Source organism: Brachypodium distachyon, chromosome 2 (genome assembly GCF_000005505.3).
Source record: "Brachypodium distachyon strain Bd21 chromosome 2, Brachypodium_distachyon_v3.0, whole genome shotgun sequence".
NCBI classification, from domain to species: domain Eukaryota; kingdom Viridiplantae; phylum Streptophyta; class Magnoliopsida; order Poales; family Poaceae; genus Brachypodium; species Brachypodium distachyon.
The window spans coordinates 38,985,705-38,999,979 of NC_016132.3; the positions used below are offsets into that span (position 1 = coordinate 38,985,705).

Consider the following 14,275-nt stretch of genomic DNA (forward strand, 5'->3'; position numbering starts at 1 on the left):
AGAATTCTGCTTCAGAGTATTGAAAGTTTCCACCAGCTGAAAAGCACTGTAACTGGCAAACCTATGGACTATCATTTCACAGAATCTCTCCCAAGTAGGCATACATTTGAGTAGCCCAGATCGTCTCAGCCACTTGTCAGCTCGACCAGTGATGTATAACTGAGCCATCTGCATCTTGAACTCATCTGGAGTAGCTGACATCTGAAAGCACTTTTCACATTGTCTGATCCATTCCTCCGGATTGTCACCATCAAAGCGAGGGAAATCCAAACGTGGACCTTTGGTAATGGATTTTAGGAATTGATTTCTCATGTCATTCATAGTCGCGAGCATAATTGTGCCAAGGATTACGCTGGAAGGTATTGCCACGGTAAGGAGGTGAATATCCTTCAGTGTGGGCATACTGATGACCAACTGGATTGGGGTGGGATGTGTTTTGACCAAAACCTGGTGGACCTCTGTAAGCATACTGATTTTGCACAAAAGCTTCACACCTCCGCGTAAATTCCTTCTCCATTTCGAGCTGGCGCTTAAGATCCTCAAGTTCTAGCGATTTCTGACGCTCTTCAGAATTAGGAATCTTCAGAGGAGAGGGTGGTTTTGATATACCTTCAGTATTGGGTGGTGGTCGACTGGAAGGACCAGGTGTTCCAGGAATCTGAACATGGAGAGACTTGAAAGCATCTGTCAGAGCAGTCATCTGAGTACCCACACCTGCCAAGACTTGGTGTGTGTCGACAGCACCCACGAGAGCGTCTTGAGTAGTGTTGCTGCGTTGGACATCCTTGCGCAGATCGACTAGCTCAGATTGCTGCGCCGCCACCTCTTGCTTCAGCTGGAGAAAATCCGATGCTAGGTCGTCATCGTCCACCGCCGAGGGTTTGCTGCGCCCCATCGGTGCACCAATCCACGCTGCGGATGAGGAACTTTACACTGGTAGAAACCAGCAACCCGTCCCCGCGCGAAGGATCCAGCTGTCGCCGCGTCAAGATTCAGAACCGAAACTGCAGCAGAACCGAAATTCTACCTGTTCTGCTCTGAATCTGACGATTCGCCGCCCTGAGGGTCACCCGCCGTCGGGAAAGGAGCGGATCGGTGAAGGATTTTACGAGAAATCCCAACTTCACCGATGCTCCAATCCAACCGCCACCACTTAGCCAAGGACCGATTGGTCTCTGATACCACTTTGTCAGATCCCAGTACAGTTATAACACAGGAATCAGGAACAATAGCACACGAATTTGAGCGAGATCCGCCTCTCAGGACGAACCCTAGATCGTAGCTCTTTCCTATATAGAATATATTGTATACCGTTTTGCTATACACCAGCCACCTGGTTTTGTTGAAAAAAACAGACGACGTTGTGGCCGTCCGATCCATGCCTGGAGATTTGTGCTTTTTCTTTGCCTCTGACCCTTCCTTCTGCATTTTTTCTTCTGTTTTTCCGACTGACCTCGGAGCGAAAAATGGGGACGCGGGGTGAGGGGAGGAGGTGACTTTGCTTGCCCGGAGGCTGCCTTCCCCGTCCGGTGAGCTTCCCATTCGTTTTCTGGTATCCCCCGTCCTCCCTCCTCCGTGCGGCCCTCGCGGGGTCGGCGTCGTCTGTTCCTTCCACCTCGATGAACTGCAAATTAACCTGAAATCTCCTCAAGCCCACCAGGAGACCCTAGAGACGGCTCCGGGGATCGTCTCCGGGCCGGCCTTGTCCTCTGTCTCCTCTCAACTCCTCCCGCCCCGCAAGTTCTCCGCCGAGCCGCGGCCGCCGGGCGCGCGTCTGCTCTGACCCGCAGGCTCTCGCGTGGACCATATCGACCCGGAGGCGGAGCGGAGAAAGCTTGGGGGCGGCGGCGGCGGAGCATCTCGGCGGCTCGGCTTCCCTCTGCCACCCGCCTGATTCTCTTCTGCCGTGGTTAATTTCTTTTCCCGTCCAATCTCTTCTGCAGTGGTCGATTCCCCTATCTCCCACTCAATTCTCTTCTGCGGTAGTCGATTTCCTCCCGATTCCCCCAAAACTCCCGACAATTCACCCTGGGCGAGTGCCACTAGCACCCCAGTCGATGCACAAGCAGGCGGGGCGTCACTCTTAACTTCAAATTACTGGGTGTCGCTCCCAGTCGTCGTGTCCAGCGCGACTGGACGGCGTTAGCGTCTTTTAGGCGACGTTTAGACGACATGAAAACCATGCACTTGGCACATATTGTCATATATGCTTCTTGTATTTAGCTTGCTCTGTGTGTAAGCTAATTTGGTTGCAGCTACTATATGCAGGATGAAGAACTTGCACGGTATAAAGTGTCTATGCTGCTGTTTGTAGTTCTCTCTTTTGGTATAAGAATGTTTCACTTCACTAAGATTTTTGGGACTCAAGTGTTGATTGGTAAGTTTTTGAAATCAAGTGTCTATGCTGCTGTTTGTAGCTCTTCCTTTTGGTATAGTAATGTTTCTTTTCACTAAGATTTTTCGGACTGAAGTGTTGACTGGCTAGTCTTTGAAATGGACTTGAAACTTTCATTTTTCTGAAAGCATTGGCCATTTTGTATTTTCTACTGAAGCGCTGGAGGACTACTTTTATCATTAGATTCTGTCTTTTCATGTTATTACCAGTTGAAAACCCACTTTACCCTTCTCCTGGACTCAACTAAGCTTGCTAAGGCTGCTTAGATTTAGAGTTATGTAATGCTTTTCTCAACTATATTCTTATTCTAACATCATCACTAGATAAGGATGTGTACTTATGAAAAGATGCCCTTGTACATGTTTGGATTGAGATAGATTCAAATTGCACTCTGTATAAGTTCTAAAAGCAATGATAATTGCACCGTTGCATTTTCAGATTTCTGTATAATTTCAAATATTAGGCATCTAGCTTCTTTTCGATTTTTGACATTTTTGTTAAATGCTCTGTCTATATCCTCTACCAAGATTTTTTGAAATTTGATTTGCACCCATTTCTTACAGTTGCAATTGTAGCCTTTACCTATTTTTTTAGTAGTTTTTGTGCAATTGCATCCTTTGATTCTGAAGCTAAATAACCTATAACTAAGCCAATATACGTTGACCTGCAGTAGCAGACCCAGGTTTTCAATATCGGGTGGGACAAACACTGCATTTCTAATATTGGGTGGGGCGAATACACTGCGGTTCTATTTTTTCCTAATTTTTCTGATAATTTGTACTAAGAATAACGTGGGGCGTGCCCCACCCAATAACCCGACTGGGTCCGCCCCTGTTGAACTGTAGTAATCAAACCATGTATTGAAGGTTTCGGGTTGAGGTTTGGGTGTTAGGGGACATGTTACCTCATCTACAAGCTTCAAATGGCCACCAATTCCGATTTGCTGTGTATTTGCTAGGATCGGCACCATGCTGCTCATAATATCACCATTTGGTAGGTCAATGAAATCTATTTGTAAGCAACAATGCTAGCAAAAGAACTTGGTTAAACTTGAGTTAGCAAAACAGATCTGATCATGGTTCCTCTTTTCTGTTGTTTCTCCCTGCTGCAGCGACGTAGGGGGCATGAGATCAAGGGGAGCAGGAGCAAACACAATACCTTGGCGTCTCCATGTTGAGGTTAGTCCCCATTCGCCTTGACCTTCCAGTCCCTGCTGGTGTTCTTCTTCTTTCTTTCCTATTATTTTTCTTAGCCGCCATGGCCTACGGACTTCTATCTCAGTGGGGATCTGTGTATTTCCTCCCCTCGAGCTTTTCTCTAGGCTTCCATAATACAGCGGCAATATGTATTAAATGGGCTAGATCTTTAATGGGCATGTTCACTTCATTATTGGGCTTCATTAATTCTGTTAAATAAAACTGGCCTGTGCGTAGTTTAGTCTTCTTATTTCTTACAATGGCCAATCTGAACCTTTTGTCTAACTCTCTGTCTCTTTGTTCTTTTTTGAACTTGCATAGGCTACTTTTTGATTCAGAATTTACAACTTAGTAATTCTGAACCCTCTTCTGTTTGTTCAGGTATTATGTTGTTAAATTTGTTTTTGGGTTTTCCATTCATGTTGATTTTTGCAGTCATTTGCAACTCTACCTTTTGTCTGCCTGGGTTATTTTGGTTGTTAGCAGCTGCAATTACAGTTTTCTAAACATATATAACCCCAATTGATTTTTGATTTTTGGAACCTTTGAAATTGGGATACAGGGGCCAGTTACTGGTTTGACCGTACTGGAATTGAATTGAAATAGTTCAGTTCATTTTTTATTGCAATTACTACTTGCAACCAAGGTTCTTATGAAGTGCAATTGCATTTGTTCACTACTGGAATTCCACTCTAGTTTGTGTTGTTCCTTTTTTTTGGTAGATTTTTAGCCTTTGTTCTTTGAAGATGATAGGCACACAATTCATTGCACTTTATTCCTTCTTCCAGCCTTTTAGAAGCAAGCGTGCCCCTGTTCCTTGCCTTAACTCAATTGCAGGTACTTTCATGTGCGCAATTCGATGCCTTATCAAATGCAATCGCATTTGCTGAATTCCAGAACTGCACACCAGTTTGTTTCTTCTTGTGTCCAGGTTCAGGTTTTGATTGATACATACGTGGACAGCTCCTTGTTGTGTAAGCATTACAATCACTGGATTTGTTGTTGGTTTTTTTATCTACCCATTATGCACCTCTGTATCTTTTCCTTAGATGGATCTACTTGTGCTTTATGGACAGTTTGGCGATAGAAGGGACAGTATAGCAATGAAACATGTAATCATCTTCTTCTTCTTTTTTGCCTTGTTGTGATCTGTTTTGTCAGCTACTGTCATTTATTTAACTGAAAATTGCATGTACCTTGACTTCTCGCAATCGAGCATTGTATCATATGCATTTTCAGTTGTTTAATACTCGAATTGCAGCCCAATATGTTTGTTGCTTCACTTTGTTGATTTTGACTTTTGTTTTCGTTGCGTAGATTGGTCTACTTATGATGCATGGACAGCTTGGGGTGAGGGAAGGCAGGGTTTCCCTTGAACCGGGCAATGAACAGGTATTTATTTTTATCTTTTTGCGCAATCGGGGTTCTTATGAACTGCAATTGCAGTTATGTGTCTCTGGGTTTGCACACTAGCCATTCTCGTTGTCGATTTTGATTTTAAGTCCTGCCACATGCGCAAATGCTGAACCAGTCTCAATTTGCATGTCGGTTACTGTAATTGGTTTCTTATGAATTGCAATTGCATTTCTGTGTCTCTAGGTGTGCACAGTAGCAATTCTCATTGTCTATGTTGGTTTTTCGTCCAGCCACATGCCGAAAGGAAATCAGTCTCAATTTCGTATGTCGATTACTATGCGCAATTGGGGTTCTTATGAACTTAGCAACAATCCTAGCAATGAAAACGATAATGTGTGTGATATATTCAATTCATGTAGCAGTGCCATTGAACTGTGTTTACCTGAGCACCTTTAAATCTGAACAGTTTTACTATTGCAATCTCAGTTCTTTATAAATGCAATTGAAGTGGATTTCTTTTGGAATTGCATCCCATTTATAATGTTTTTTGCACCTGTAGCGGTGCCATTGCAATAATTTAGCTAAGCACCTTTAAGTAACTTGTGTTCTGTGCATGGTATAAAAAGCATCAATGCTTTGACCCATACTTTGATCCCTCCTGTCTGAAACACATTGTTGCCCTTGCTGAAATTGTGCATAAGATAAATTATTTGAATATACCAGGGATTGATCATCTGTTGAAGTTTTGCATACAACTTGAAGATAATAAACACAGTTAAGATAGGGCATAGATCATTTTTGTGTGGTTTGATGTACAGTTTCCCTGCAGGTGCCCTTTATATATGCATAGCTTTTGTGTGCTGCAGTTTTTGTACATGTGTTAGGGGGGACACATTTTGGAACTGAAGCAAATTAGCCTAACTAATTCATTTTGAACGAACTGCAGGAATCAAACCATATAAGGGGTGTTTTGGGGTGGGGCTGGGTGTGAGGGGCATGATACCTCATCTATAAGCTGGGTATCTCCACCAAATATGCTTTGTTGTGTATTCGCAAGAATCGGCATCATTGTGCTAATAAAATCACGGCAATTTGTAGGTCAGTGAATTTATAAGCAACTATTCTAGAAATGAATGATTTGTTGTGTATTCGCAAGAATTGGATTTGTAAATGAAGATAATGTTCTTACTTAATATGTTTCATTATGGACTGTGTCCAGAACATGAATTTTTTGGTTTGAATTTGTCACTCAAAAGTTCAGAAGACCGCCAATGTGACTGCTATTTGTTCAATGATCATGCGACTGGTTATATGCCTGTATCTTGTGTTTTGACCTTCATTGTTTCAAGTGACTGCTTTCTACTCAACTAATAGTCGCCTGCTTTTGTCTCAGAAACCAGGCGACTGGTTTTGTTTCTCAAAATAGGCGTCTGTTTTGTTATGCAAAAACAGGCGCCTAGTGTATAGACAGACCCTATTGTATATTTGTTTCAATGACTTCAGAGAATAATGCGGTAAAAACTTACACGGCTCTCAGCCGGCCAACTATATAGGCGCAGTAGTTACTGCTGGGTGAAAGCTACAGAAAGGGAAACAGTAAAGTAACTTGCCCCACACGATAACTGAATACTCGACAGTAGCCTCCGCAGGTGTTAGTTCTTCAGATAGATGCAGGGATATGACATAGACGAGGCCGTGGACGAAGCGCAGGTCGCCAAGGGCACCTGCGGGTGGAGGTGTCGCCACTGGAGCTGCAGTGTAAAGTGCCACTCCTTGCCATTTCTTATGCACACTGACTGTTTGTATAAATGTTTGTGAGGGGAGTTGCTAACTTGCTATACCAATGATTTGGTTTTGTTAATCAGGTTGCTGCTGCACTGAGATGTGCTTGTGTGCGTATTTAATTTTTGGCCAGGACGAAGGATACGTTGCTCTTTCCCTACCTGGAAACGGAGAAGGATTTTTTTCCCCCTTCCTTGCTCCTTGTTATTGATTTTTGACAATCCAAATGTTTTTCTTTTTGCCATTGCAGTGGCAGCCAGAAAGTTAAGCTGATTTGCTCCTGTTTTTTTAGAGTTCTGAATCAGAGGTCGTGTTTTTTTCCTCCTGTTTTTTATAGTTCTTAAACACCAGATTCTTGTATGCCTCTGAGTTGAGATGCCGATTGTTTGTCACATTGGCATTTAGATTTTATTTGTTGGCAGCAATCTTCATGAAAAGTCCAAACTCCCCTTGGCTTCCTCCTTTTCTCCTCTCTACTCCCTTTTGCCCCGGCCAGGAGCTAGCAGACTGATAATTTGTTCACAAGATTCTGTTATTCAGTAACAACAAATGCTCAGACTGATAAATTGATGATTGTTGTCGAGAGTTCAGGCTTTTTTGGTCTTAGAATTTCATTTGGATCTGAAGATAGTGCTTGCTTGAAGGGGAAATAAAAATCCATCAGGATGATACCTGTGCTTAGTCTGCTACTTGCTCTACTTCATTCTTCTGGACTTCTGTTAGCTGCTTCCAAAAGTTTGTTTGATTATACTCAGGAATCTGGTGTTTCAGACAATCAACATGTGAAGCTCAAGAAGTTTTTTTTGTCATTAACAGCCAACAAGCTTGCTTAATGCCTTAGATTTTCTTGGAACCGAGCCATTTTATTGCACATGTGAAAAATGAAGAATAATCTCTTGAATTTTCTTGGAACAGCCAACAGGCTTGCTTAATTGTAGACTTTCTTGAAACTCCAAGTACCGATTAGACTTCTCTGGTTACTTATCAACTCACTGTAAATTCCAACTCTTATTAATGAAAACGACGCTGTCGTATTCGTAAAAAAAAAGGTACCGATTAGATGAATCTGAGCACCGAAGATTATTATTGAGATTATACTCGTATCGAAGATTATTATTGAGATTATACTTGTATCGAAACACAAGAAACACAAGAACTAGTCCAAAGAGTTTTATTGAGATTATCCTCGATGGAAACACAAGAACTAGTCCAAATGATTCTCATCCTAGGTACCGAGTACCTATTTTATTGAGGTACCGATTCGATGAATTTGGGCACTGAAATTTTTTATCGATATTATAATTGTAGACACATAAGATAATTTTACTGATACAATGTTTCTATATCCGGGTACCGAATGCATAACCAGCAAGGCACGGAGGGTATGTTTGGATGGTGGCCAAACCATGTCCTACCAAATTTTTGGTCATTGACCAAAATTTGGTTCTTGTTTGGATCAAAACCAATTTTTTGGCAAGCCAATTCCCCACTACCAACTCTAGTTCATTTTTTTTTGCCAAAATTTGTCAAATCATGGGCAAACAAAACCTCAATCAATATTTTGGCAACCAAATATTTGGCAAGTCAATTGTGGGATCAAACCAAACAGCCTCTGAAGCTCTTGCCTCCGGGTACCAAAATAATTTATTAGACACATAAGATTATTTAATTGATACAAAGTTCCAAAATCCCGAGTACCGAATGGATAATCGGCAAGGCGTCGAGTCATAGTTGTACCGAGACACGAATAATCCAAACGGTTTTATTCCACACACCGAGTCTGTCAACAATGGGTACCGAAGATTATTTATTCCACACACGAAATAATCCAAACAATTTTTCTTCTTAGTATAAACGTGTTCAATCCCTTCTTGCTATGAACCGATATAGAGAAATCGGTACCGAGTATTTTTATCCCGAGTACCGAAATGTGTATTTATGAAGGTACCGACGGTTTCAACCATGGGTACAGAAGAAAGCAACGTATTTATTACTCTCCGATCATATTACTTGTCTCAAATTTGTCTAAATATGAATGTATCTATGTTTATAAAACATCTACATACATGTAATATTTTGACAAGTAATTCGGGCCGGATGAAGTAGCACTAATTAGGAGTATTGGACGTTCTAACTAGCTTAGCCTGCACTAAAGGTGGCAAGTGCTGCAGCTGCTACTACACGAGTAGTAATTTGTTTTTCAAGAACACATGCACATGGTGGGCCTGCTGCGTGGTCTTCTGGCAGGATGCAGAGAGCCCAGCTTGCATGTGACAACAAAAAAGCCTGCGATGCCACCAAAGGTACCGGGTATTTGGCCGGGCCGTGTTCCTGGCGGGGACGTCGGGCCTGCAGCTCTGCGTGGTGGACTGCGCTGGTCCAGACCAGAAAACTCACGGGCCTGACTGCTGCAGGACGAACTGTCAGAGCATTGCTCTTGTTAATTATTGATGAGTTGTAGAAGTTAATGTGTATAATCTTTAATCTCTCTTTTAACTACTTCAGGTGTGGAATCTATTCAGCTAAGGGGTTATAAGATAATCTTTTGAAGAGTCTGCCTGCGGCACCAAACTGATTCCGTCACTCGACTAGCAACACTCAACTAGCTCTAATCTTGGAGCAAGTAGATAATTGTTAAGTCTGATTGATTAAACTTCCTCTGAACTAACCACTTCTGACTATTTTCTTTGCTGTAGGTACACCTGCCAAATGTTCTACTAGGCAAAGTGCAAGAGGCAAATGCTGCATTATGGATCTTTTTAGAAGATGGTTTGCGATCTAGAAATACATCCAAGGATAATAATATGTGGTAAGTCTGCGTTTTTTTCACCGTCTTATGATTATTTTTCCCTACCTAAGGTAACTAGCAGGCATTAGAAATACAAGGCCGGGCTTTATGTTTTAGTGCTGCAGCATTGCCATGGAGCAGAACAGAGCAAGTTGGTAGACTAGATACTCTTTTCAGTTTTTAGAGTTGTCTTTGGAGCTGTAAGTTAGGTTACTAGATTTTAGAGTTCCTGGTAGTATTTTCCAGCTGTCATGCCTTTCACTTGCTAACTACTACTCTATTCTGATGCACTTTACATGTGGTCTTGCCTTATAATTCTAAAAATTTATTCTGATGTATGTTCCCATCATGCAGGATTGGTAATTTGTTTTGCAACACACAAGAGGATACGATGTGGATAATGTAAGAACCCTTGATACACATGGCCTATTATTTGGATATTGCTTTGAACGAACTAAATTAATATCTCAGTACAAGTGGCCAAGTTTGATTCCTTGATCTCTACAACATTTATTACATTCCATCTTTCATTATGATTATGTGCACATAAGTAAATTTAATGGGTGGCCGTACATAAATAACTTGGTAAAATTTTAATTAGACATGCAATTTCTGCATTGGTCAATAATAACCTATGAGTTTCATTCTTCACTTGTTCCTCTGGTCATTGTCCATGCCTGAAATAAGAAGGTTTCCTCAATATTGATTTGTTCTGTAGCCTTATTATCTCCAGATTAAAAAGCTGAAGGAACTTGGAATTGGAAGCCATCTACAGATGCCTATAATGAGGGTGTTGCAGGTAGCCTTACGTGCTATTTATTGATATGCTAATAATTTATCTTGTTGCGTTTCTTCAAAGAAATGGTATACCTGCATATGGAACAGTTTTAGCATGTCTTTACTCAGTGTGTACTGCAGAAATAGCTCAAGCTGACTTGGATTCACCTGCCACCTGTTCCAGTGAAAATGAAATGCCAACACATCTATGATCTTTACATATTTCTTAATTCAAGAGAGCCTTTTGTAGGCTAAACGCATATGGCCTGTTTGAAGTGAGGGTACCAGGTGATGGCAATTGTCAGGTTTGTGATTTTTCTAAAGGAGAATTTTATTCGTTTGATGAAATTACATGATTTTGTGGACTTCGTATCAGTATGTTCATGTGAGGATACAATTATTTATTTTCTTATAGTTCCGTGCACTCTCAGACCAGCTATATCGATCACCCGAGTATCCCTCTTCATCCAGTTACAGATAATGGTAAAACTGATTTTCTGTTTTTTTGGCTCCTTAAACTAGGACAATAATAGGCAGCAACTCTACATCATTGCTTGGTGGTGCATCATGAATGTTCCACATCATTAACACACAAAGACACAAAGAATACCTATGGTATCTCTTTTCTTGCTAGAACACCCCTAATACTTTTGTGCTAGGATTCCATAGCGTTGTGTGAACCTCTAATTTAACTGTAGGGGTTATGCATATCAACATTAAGCTGCTAGGGAATTATAGGTCTAACTTTGTGCTCAGCCCCTTTGTTGTTGCTTTACTAATCAATAAAAACGAGGAGGCTGCAAAATTGTGCCATGCTATATTGTTGGGCTGTTGCCAAGTAACCTGTACTAGGTTCATCCAAGATTCAGATGTATGGTTAATAATTCCGTTCATGCCAAACTCTGCCTTTATCTAAAATTGCATAAATTGTGTTTATTGATCTTTCAGTGATCCATGAAGCGTGCCCATTTCTCAACTGCAAAGTAAAACGATGATTTTCTGAAGATGGTATGGTTCTTTCCTTCTTGGGACAATTCCAGGTATGCACTTCCTAAATAATTAATTGTTACTGACCGTGTTGTATGAATTGCATGAGCTATTCCAGTTTTTAAATTGAAGTGAGTGGCTTGGCTGTAGATTGTCAATAAATTGTTTATATAAATTTCTTTGCAGAAACCCAAAAGTATATATCAAATGCATATGTGATATGTTCTTATTATAGTTCAGTTTTATTTAAGAATGAAGATGACTAAATATGCAAATTGTGATATTTTGATTTTCCGGATTGTTGCTAATTCGTTCATGTGTAGTCGGTTTAAACTACTAGCTAACAACAATCACGTTTTAATTCTTTATTAGTACTACTTATTGTACAGATTGAACCGAATAAGGTACAGCAGTGATGTAAGTCAGGTGCATGTTTACTTTTTTTTATCCAAAGCTGAAGTTGTGTACTAAAAGAATTCTAAGGAATTTAAAGGCGAGCAATGCCAGTAGTACCTTGAGCCTTCAATTTTGATCTTATCTGCACTCATTTGATGCCACTTGTAATTTGGCTGAAAATTTTAACATAAAGAGCTTGTTGTCTTATGTCATTATTGCGGAGAGGTTTAATACAGTTGTAATGTGCCATACGAATTACGAGTATTTCCAAAAATGAGATATTGAAGCTTAATCTAAGGTACACAACCACCACTTAAGCTTGAATAGCGAAGTTCTCTAATTAAATAGATTGGCAAGTCTCATATCCCGGTGGTTAGCAAACCTGTTAGTAAAATGATGATACTACTAATCTTTCATAGACGTATCTTGGTTTCATGTTTGTGTTCTCATGCCTCGAGTCATCGATAGTAAATTTTAAACTGGTTTATTGACTGTCCATTCGGTTCATCATTCCATCATTGTAGTTTACAGCATCATCCGACCGATGGCGAACTCTTGCACAGAGCATTCCAACTGCTCTGGTTATCTTATCTAACATGTCAGGTCAATCAATAGTTCAGTACTGCTCCACTAAGGTTAGCCTTAAAAAAGTTCTCTTCTGTCACATTTTAGAATTATTAGGAATTAATAATGGAGGGCGAGCAAAACCTTTTCTATTCCAAACTAAATTGCCAGGGCTGCTTGTATTCTCCTTACATAAATTTTATGCTATCGTCAGAAGATGAGACCACACTAGCTAACCTTATCAAACCGGTAAGTTGCAAGGGCCTTTTGCATGTTTAGGATCAATACTAATGGCACCTTCCCAATTTAATTAAAGCAACAATTGCTGCATTATTAGTAACTGGAGCTAAGCTGAAGCTATAAGCATGCAGATGGAAAATTTACATCATAGCAGAGTGAATGGCAATAGATAATAGAGTAGACTGACATAACCATGCTTTGAACTTCATTACTGGTCTGTGGTGGTAATTACAGCTGTTGCTAACCGAGCTACTTGGGGGCTGGTTCCTTACTATTTTTTTCAGTTTGTACTGTCATCTTGTTCAGGTTACATGAGACTCTTGAGATCAACTGTTCATATCATACTGTGTATAATTTAATCAGGTTGGATTCTATCAGAGAAAGGCCTAATTCATAAAAGAAGCTTCTAAAATTTGTCTTAAACTACTCCCTCCTTCTCATATTAAGTGACTTTCTATTACATGTATCTAGACGCTTTTTAGGCATAGATACATCCATATTTGGACAAATTTGAATCACTTAAATGGGACGGAGGAAGTATTTGGAGGGGATATTCCAGATTCTTTAACGGAGTTGCTTTCTTTGAAAGGTGTTGGCCCTAAACTGGCTGATCTGGTATTTTATCTACTAACTATGTCCTTCATAGTTGAAATTTAAACTTAATTCTCTTCGTAGCTATTTTTCACTAAACAAGTGATGAGCATCGCATGGAAGAATACTCAAGGAATCTGTGTGGACACCCATGTGCATCGCATTTCTAACCGTCTTGGATGGGTCTACCGAGAAGGAACAAAGCAGGTATTTGTTAAAGCTGTATTGTCTCTCTGCTTGGGAACAAGTTATATTTACCATCTGTGCACAGAAAACTACAACACCAGAACAAACAAGGATGTCTCTCGAGAAGTGGTCACCAAAGGACGAGTGGGAGCCTATAAACCTGCTGCTGGTAATGCCCTGTTGAGTTGATTCATCTTCCATTACAAGACATGTTCTATTTTTGGCTTCGCAAATAACTTAAAAGATGGTGGCGTTTTCCTCCAGCAGAAAACTTTTGGGTTATACCTCGATGGAATTTTAAAACGCAGACACCTGATTTTTTTTAAGTTTCAATCACTTTTTTTGTTCAGTGGTGTTTCAGTCACTCTTATAGTTCCCTTATTTGTTATTTTATTTTTAGTTTTGTATTTGTGGTAATTGCACTTTTTTAGTTTTGTATTTTGTTGAAATTGCACTTTAATGGTGGGGCATAAAAATTAAAAAGGACTCCCTCCTTTCCATAATTAAGTGAAATTTCCAGGATTTTCAAACACCTGCGCTCTAGATAGTCCCATACCTTAAATTGCAGAAATAATCATCTTAAGTTGAAACTGAAAATGCTTGCAGGTTGGATTTGGGCAGACAATCTGTACTCTGCTGAGGCCCAAATGCGTGTGGTATAAACACCATTTGCCCCTCAGTGTTTAAGGAGCCATCAAAGTCCAAATCCAAAGCAAGAGAAACGAGGTGTGCAAGTAGTTGACTGAAATTATGTGCATGTATGATGTTGACATATTTCTTACTTGAGATTCAGTACAATAGAAATTATCTATCTTCAATTCCTATTATTTTTTGAAATATTCTTACTAAATTATCTATTCGAGATATTATCTACTACTATTATGTGTGATTTTGTCAATGTTAGTTAATGTGCACAGGATTGCATGTTCTTTTGCCATTTAGTTGGATACAATGTCTTTTTATGTACTTTTCCTCTTTCGGGATGATAATTATACCGCTCAAACTTAACATGGCAAG

The 14,275-nt window shown here is 40.3% G+C and overlaps 1 long non-coding RNA gene and 1 pseudogene across 20 annotated transcripts; both read left to right on the forward strand.

Moving 5' to 3' along the window:
- The first annotated feature begins 1,375 nt into the window (after positions 1 to 1,375).
- LOC100822331 lies at positions 1,376 to 7,494 on the forward strand. Of its 20 annotated transcripts, none has more exons than XR_002963247.1 (8): positions 1,376 to 1,529; positions 2,269 to 3,573; positions 3,913 to 3,972; positions 4,380 to 4,428; positions 4,502 to 4,565; positions 4,641 to 4,703; positions 4,909 to 4,983; positions 5,894 to 6,257. It is a non-coding gene; the product is annotated as an uncharacterized LOC100822331 (long non-coding RNA). The 20 variants fall into 20 exon arrangements; XR_001406221.2 differs by lacking the exon at positions 3,913 to 3,972 and having other exon boundaries at positions 2,269 to 3,388; positions 3,507 to 3,573; XR_002963249.1 differs by having other exon boundaries at positions 2,269 to 2,377; positions 3,262 to 3,388; positions 3,507 to 3,573; positions 3,913 to 4,565.
- A 1,544-nt stretch (positions 7,495 to 9,038) lies between these two features.
- Positions 9,039 to 14,156, forward strand: LOC106866076 (annotated as a pseudogene).
- The last annotated feature ends 119 nt before the right edge of the window (positions 14,157 to 14,275 follow it).